This window comes from Esox lucius, chromosome 15, assembly GCF_011004845.1.
Source record: "Esox lucius isolate fEsoLuc1 chromosome 15, fEsoLuc1.pri, whole genome shotgun sequence".
NCBI lineage: Eukaryota > Metazoa > Chordata > Actinopteri > Esociformes > Esocidae > Esox > Esox lucius.
In genome coordinates, this window is record NC_047583.1 from 17,016,901 (window position 1) to 17,025,364 (window position 8,464).

Here is an 8,464-nt window from a genome sequence, read left to right on the forward strand (position 1 = left end):
CAAATTAACATTACGTTGATTATTGTGCTAAAAACACTTGCATGGAAATAATTGAAATGCACATTTCAATTATTTCCTTCCTGATCAGTTTTCTTCTTGTCTTTTCATCAATGTTGTAGGGACGTCCAGTTCTTGGTAATGTCTCTGTTGTGCCATATTTTCTCCACTTGATGATGATTGTCTTCACTGTGTTCCATGGTATATCTAATGTTTTTGAAATTATTTTTTACCCTTCTCCTGACTCATATCTTTCAACAATGAGATCCATCTGATGCTTTGGAAGCTCTCTGCGGACCATGGCTTTTGCTTGGAGATGCAACTAAGAAAATGTCAGGAAAATCCTACAAGAACAGCTGAACTTTATTTGTGATTAATCAGAGTCACTTTAAATGAAGGCAAGTGTGTAATGGCTTCTATTTAACATGAGTTTGAATGTGATTGGTTAATTCTGAACACAGCCACATCCCCAGTTATAAGAGGGTGTGCACACTTATGCAACCAGGTTATTGTAATGCTTTTATTTTCCATTTTTGAAATATTTCAGTTTGTTTTTCAATTGAATTGTTCACATTATAGGTCACATTAAGAGTGGAAAAAGTTCTGACATGATTCATTTTTGTTATTCTTTTACATCACAAAAACCTGGCATTTCAACAGGGGTGTGTAGACTTTGTATATCCACTGTATTTGCTTATTCCCTGAAACTATTGAGTGATCTGTGTCTTGTGAGCAACATTAAAAAGACACTTCCGGGTCACGAAAACTTGAAAGATTTCAAAATAAAAGAGGCCAATGTATTAGTTCAAAACTGACATTTAATTTGACAGTTAAGTCTTAAACTTCGTTGTTTAAGAAAACATACCTCTCAAAACATTAACAGCAACAAATTTTTGTCAAAATTTAAGAGTAATTTCAATAATAAGTGGGTATTAAAACATGTTCCAAGGTCAAATGTCCTACAATGCGAATTAATACGGAATACTTACTGCCTCATAGCTTAAAAGCTACTGTATGTGCCACATTGAATGTAGAGTAAGACAAAGCTGTCTACTCATGGGGAATGATGTGCTACATCTAGCAACCCAATATTTTCCACAACTTCTTTAGTCCCCAAGGCAATATTTTAAAATATACTGAACATGGGGTACATAGAGCTTTCCAGAAAAACCATTCTACACACCGCAGTGCATGTATTGTAAAACATATTTCAGAAGAGTGTGTAGATTCAGAATATGCTGGAAAATCATGGGGCACTATGTAATTGCAAGTGTTACTGGCATTTTATTCCATCCATACATTTGGCCACAATGGAACTCAGAGGATATGAAATACATATTGACTCATACAGAAAAAAATATTCTATACACCACCGCGAAAGTGTTGTAGTATATGTGTTATAAGTGTTATAGTATATGTGTAGTATATGTTCAGGAGACTGTTTAGAGTGAAAATGTGCTAAGAAAATCAAGGGGCACTATGTAATTGCAATTGTTGCTGGCGTTATACTCTGCCCATACTTTTGGCCACAATGTAACAATGGATATGAAATACATATTGCCCTGCACAGAAGAAACTATTCTATACGCCGCAGTGTATCCCTCCCCCACCCCCCAAAATAAAAATAAAATAAAAATGCACTTAACTTCAATTTCTCTGTCACTGACTTTGCAAACTAATGGCTTTGGTGAAGGAAAGTGTTCTTATGATTGTCAGTTATTTTTTCCATGACACCTTAAGAAGAATGCACTTACTCTAAGTCAATCTGGATAAGAGCGTCTGCTAAATAAAATGTAAAAATGAATGGATATGAAAAATATATTGACTCATACAGAAAAAAACTATTTTATATGCCGTAGTGAATGTATTCTAGGAAATGTTCAGGAGACTGTATATAGTGAAAATATTGTGTTGCTGGATGTAGCACAGTGCCCATCCAAAACCCATTTTATTTGGTTAGTAGACACTCTCCTAAACATTTCCTAAAAATACATTCAATGCGGCATATAGAATAGTTTTTACTGTATGAGGCAATATACACTCACTTAAAGGATTATTAGGAACACCTGTTCAATTTCTCATTAATGCAATTATCTAATCAACCAATCACATGGCAGTTGCTTCAATGCATTTAGGGGTGTGGTCCTGGTCAAGACAATCTCCTGAACTCCAAACTGAATGTCAGAATGGGAAAGAAAGGTGATTTAAGCAATTTTGAGCGTGGCATGGTTGTTGGTGCCAGACGGGCCGGTCTGAGTATTTCACAATCTGCTCAGTTACTGGGATTTTCACGCACAACCATTTCTAGGGTTTACAAAGAATGGTGTGAAAAGGGAAAAATATCCAGTATGCGGCAGTCCTGTGGGCAAAAATGCCTTGTTGATGCTAGAGGTCAGAGGAGATTGGGCCGACTGATTCAAGCTGATAGAAGAGCAACTTTGACTGAAATAACCACTCGTTACAACCGAGGTATGCAGCAAAGCATTTGTGAAGCCACAACACGCACAACCTTGAGGCGGATGGGCTACAACAGCAGAAGACCCCACCAGGTACCACCCATCTCCACTACAAATAGGAAAAAGAGGCTACAAGCTCACCAAAATTGGACAGTTGAAGACTGGAAGAATGTTGCCTGGTCTGATGAGTCTCGATATCTGTTGAGACAGATGGTAGAGTCAGAATTTGGCGTAAACAGAATGATAACATGGATCCATCATGCCTTGTTACCACTGTGCAGGCGGGTGGTGGTGGTGTAATGGCGTGGGGGATGTTTTCTTGGCACACTTTAGGCCCCTTAGTGCCAATTGGGCATTGTTTAAATGCCACGGCCTACCTGAGCATTGTTTCTGACCATGTCCATCCCTTTATGACCACCATGTACCCATCCTCTGATGGCTACTTCCAGCAGGATAATGCACCATGTCACAAAGCTCGAATCATTTCAAATTGGTTTCTTGAACATGAAAATGAGTTCACTGTACTGAAATGGCCCCCACAGTCACCAGATCTCAACTCAATAGAGCATCTTTGGGATGTGGTGGAACGGGAGCTTCGTGCCCTGGATGTGCATCCCACAAATCTCCATCAACTGCAAGATGCTATCCTATCAATATGGGCCAATATTTCTAAAGAATGCTTTCAGCACCTTGTTGAATCAATGCCACGTAGAATTAAGGCAGTTCTGAACGCGAAAGGGGGTCAAACACAGTATTAGTATGGTGTTCCTAATAATCCTTTAGGTGAGTGTATGTTATAAGGTTTGCCTTGGGGGCTGAAGAGTCTATAGTAGTTTTTCTGTATGTTGCAATATGTTTTCCCTCTACAGTATATTATAGTGTATTGCAATGGGTGCTGAGAAGGAGGTGAAAAAAATTGTGTTGCTGGATTTAACACACAAAGCCCATAAAAAATATTTATTTAGAATAAAAAAATTTCATGTGCAATGTTTTTAATAATAATTTACTCCATTTCCATTTCTCAATGTGCTCCAACTTAGAAAATTATTCATTTTCTGTGAAGCACTATTAAAACAGTATGTAGTTACTCCTTTTATCATCTACACCTTTAGAAAATATAATAATCAAAGCAGCAAAATACGTTCATTTAATATAAATAAAATCCTTTAACAGCAAACCTTTATTCTGAAGGCAAAATCCGAAAACCGGAAGCCTTATTGTTGCTACCAAATCTCCAATGTTGCTAGCATGACGCAAATATCTCCTAACGTACCTGCCTAACACGTCACGGGACAGCATATGACGCTCATGTTCCATATTTAACAAACTTTGAATAACATAAATGAATACTAACTATTAGGATTTCTTAAATAAACCAAACCATTACATAATTTTATATGCATCATACCTGGATTAACCTAAAATCCCACCCTTAATTTTTGTACAATAATAGGCTTCAAATACGCATCTACATATTCATGAACATTTTATTTATTTTACAAACCTATGCCAGGTTTCAGCACATTTGACACATAAAAAAAAGCATGTCAAATATATATATACACCGATCAGCCATAATAAGTCAACACCTTGAACTCGTTGTGTTCCTCAAACCATTCCTGAACCATTTTTCCTTTGTGCTAGGGTGCATTATCCTTCTGGAGGCCAGTGCCATCAGGGAATACCATTGTCATGAAAGGGTGCACATGGTCTGCAACAATGCTCAGGTAGGTGCTACGTATGAAAGTAAAATCCACATGAATGGCAGGACCCAAGGTTTCCCAGCAGAACATTGCCCAAAGCGTCGCACTGCCTCTGCCGTCTTGCCTCCTTCCCATAGTGCATCCTGGTGCCATGTGTTCTCCAGATAAGCGACGCACACGCACCCAGCCATCAACGTGATGTAATAGTGTCATACCTGTCATAGTGGTCATTTTATGGCTGATCAGTGTATTTATTTTTTGTAAGCTAAACTGAAGTGTTTTATTTGCATTTTGCCTCTAAAATAATGTTGGTAGGACCCTCTCTTTTTTAGCCAAACAGAACAAAATGTGAGATACCTACTGGAATTTGTCCAATAAAGATTTGTTTGACAAAGATGATGTCATGAAAATGTGTGGTTTTGAAGAAATCTACACCCCTCTGGCTGGCAACGTTCAGTAAAAAAAGAACAGTGTTCTATTCACTTCTACACACTACAACTGGATCACTGTGATGGGTTTGGGGGAAAAAAAGATATTATTTTCAGGCATTTTTATGCATTACTGTAGAGGAAAGTAAGCAAAGATTAGAACCCATGTAGTAGTACATTTTCACTGGAGGAAGAGGCTTAAATACTCCAAAATGCAGATGCACAGCAGTCTTCTAGATTATTTATATTATCATCCATATTATCTGAATTCTCAGCAACAGGCACTGTGAATATACGTAAATGAATGGAGAACACGTACCAAGCCATGGTGTTGGGGCAATGCAGGGAGGCAATTCACGTTAACTGATGGTGATCTCAGATCTGGGTAGGTATGTCACCATGGGATGTTAGACTATCGCATATTGCATCTCTGCATCTATACCGACAGTGGCCGGGACTCTCAGAGGGCAGTGCAAGTTGGCAACACAGTAAAGGAAGTGGAAGGAATCTCAGATAGGGCTGCCTAGTGTTCTCGCGCTGTAGCAACTCCTTGTGATGGGTCACGCACTCGCAGCTCAACCCAAACTAGACTTTATAAGGTATAGCTCAAATGAGACTAACTCCTTCTGATGTTATTTACTTGTTAAAAATGACATATTTGGATAAAAATGGCTTTTTAGTAAATCAATACACAAATATTTATATAATTTCAAAGATTTATGTATTCAAGTACATCCATCCATCCATCTTCTCCCGCTTTATCCGGGGCCGGGTCGCGGGGGCAGCAGTCTAAGCAGGGATGCCCAGACTTCCCTCTCCCCAGACACTTCCTCTAGCTCTTCCGGGGGGACACCGAGGCGTTCCCAGGCCAGCCGGGAGACATAGTCCCTCCAGCGTGTCCTAGGTCTTCCCCGGGGTCTCTTCCCGGTGGGACGGGACCGGAACACCTTCCCAGGAAGGCGTTCCGGAGGCATCCGAAAAAGATGCCCAAGCCACCTCAGCTGACCCCTCTCGATGTGGAGGAGCAGCGGCTCTACTCTGAGCTCCTCCCGGGTGACCGAGCTTCTCACCCTATCTCTAAGGGATCGCCCGGCCACCCTGCGGAGAAAGCTCATTTCGGCCGCCTGTATCCGGGATCTTGTCCTTTCGGTCATGACCCAAAGCTCATGACCATAGGTGAGAGTAGGAACGTAGATTGACTGGTAAATCGAGAGCTTCGCCTTGCGGCTCAGCTCTTTCTTCACCACGACAGACCGATACATCGACTGCATTACTGCAGAAGCTGCACCGATCCGTCTGTCAATCTCCCGTTCCATCCTTCCCTCACTCGTGAACAAGACCCCTAGATACTTAAACTCCTCCACTTGAGGCAGGCACTCTCCACCAACCTGAAGTGGGCAAGCCACCCTTTTCCGACTGAGGACCATGGCCTCAGATTTGGAGGTACTGATTTTCATCCCCACCGCTTCACACTCGGCTGCAAACCGTCCCAGTGCATGCTGAAGGTCCTGGTTAAAAGGGGCCAACACGACAACATCATCTGCAAAGAGCAGAGACGAAATTGTGTGGTCCCCAAACCTGACACCCTCCGGCCCCTGGCTGCGCCTAGAAATTCTGTCCATAAAAATTACGAACAGAACCGGTGACAAAGGGCAGCCCTGCCGGAGTCCAACATGCACTGGGAACAAGTCTGACTTACTGCCGGCAATGCGGACCAAGCTCCTGCTTCGGTTGTACAGGGACCTGACAGCCCTTAGCAAAGGACCCAGGACCCCATATTCCCCAAGCACCCTCCACAAGATGCCGCGAGGGACACAGTCGAATGCTTTCTCCAAATCCACAAAACACATGTGGATTGGTTGGGCAAACTCCCATGAACCCTCCAACACCCCGTAGAGGGTATAGAGCTGGTCCAGTGTTCCACGGCCCGGACGAAAACCACACTGTTCCTCCTGAATCCGAGGTTCTACTATCGGCCGTATTCTCCTCTCCAGAACCCTGGCATAGACTTTCCCGGGGAGGCTGAGAAGTGTGATCCCCCTATAGTTGGAACACACCCTCCGGTCCCCCTTCTTAAAAAGAGGGACCACCACCCCGGTCTGCCATCCCAGAGGCACTGTCCCCGACCGCCACGCGATGTTGCACAGGCGTGTCAACCAAGACAGCCCCACAACATCCAGAGACTTGAGGTACTCAGGGCGGATCTCATCCACCCCCGGTGCCTTGCCACCGAGGAGTTTCTTGACCACCTCAGTGACTTCAGCCCGGGTGATGGACGAGTCCACCTCTGAGCCCTCATCCTCTGCTTCCTCAATGGAAGACGTGTCAGCGGGATTGAGGAGATCCTCGAAGTACTCCTTCCACCGCCCGACGACATCCTCAGTTGAGGTCAACAGCTGCCCACCTCTACTGTAAACAGCGTTGGTAGGGCACTGTTTCCCTCTCCTGAGGCGCCGGATGGTTTGCCAGAATCTCTTCGAGGCCAGCCGATAGTCCTTCTCCATGGCCTCACCGAACTCCTCCCAGGCCCGAGTTTTTGCCTCCACAACCACCCGGGCTGCAGCCCGCTTGGCCTGTCGGTACCCGTCAGCTGCCTCAGGAGTCCCACAAGCCAACCAGGCCTGATAGGACTCCTTCTTCAGCTTGACGGCATCCCTTACTTCCGGTGTCCACCACCGGGTTCGGGGATTGCCGCCTCGACAGGCACCGGAGACCTTACGGCCACAGCTCCGAGCGGCCGCTTCGACAATGGCGGTGGAGAACATGGTCCACTCGGACTCAATATCTCCAACCTCCCTCGGGATCCAGTCGAAACTCTGCCGGAGGTGGGAGTTAAAGATCTCTCTGACAGGAGACTCGGCCAGACGTTCCCAGCAGACCCTTACAGTACGCTTGGGCCTGCCGAGTCTGTCCAGCTTCCTCCCCCGCCATCGGATCCAACTCACCACCAGGTGGTGATCAGTTGACAGCTCCGCCCCTCTCTTCACCCGAGTGTCCAAGACATACGGCCGCAGGTCAGATGAGACGACAACAAAGTCGATCATCGACCTGCGGCCTAGGGTGTCCTGGTGCCACGTGCACTGATGGACACCCTTATGCTTGAACATGGTGTTCGTTATGGACAAACTGTGACTAGCACAGAAGTCCAATAATTGAACACCACTCGGGTTCAGATCCGGGGGGCCGTTCCTCCCAATCACGCCCCTCCAGGTGTCACTGTCGTTGCCCACGTGGGCGTTGAAGTCCCCCAGTAGAACAATAGAGTCCCCAGTCGGAGCACTTTCCAGCACCCCTCCCAGAGACTCCAAGAAGGTCGGGTACTCTGCACTGCCGTTCGGCCCGTAGGCACAAACAACAGTGAGAGACCTATCCCCGACCCGTAGGCGCAGGGAAACGACCCTCTCGTTCACCGGGGTAAACTCCAACACATGGCGGCAGAGCTGGGGAGCTATGAGCAAACCCACACCAGCCCGCCGCCTCTCACCATGGGCAACTCCAGAGTGGTGAAGAGTCCATCCTCTCTCAAGGAGTGTGGTTCCAGAGCCCAAGCCGTGTGTAGAGGTGATCCCGATTACCTCTAATCGGAACCTCTCAACCTCACGCACCAACTCAGGCTCCTTCCCCGCCAGCGAGGTGACATTCCACGTCCCTAGAGCCAGTTTCCGTGTCCAGAGATCGGGTTGTCTAGGCCCCTGCCTTCGACTGCCGCCCGATCCTCTTCGCACCGGCCCCTTATGGTCCCTCCTGTGGGTGGTGGGGCCGCCCTCCCGTATTCAAGTACAGTGTTCGTTAATTTAATATAATCTTTAATCCCCATTCAAAAGAACAGGGATCTGAATCTGGAATTATGACATGAGACACATCACCTGTACAGTATATA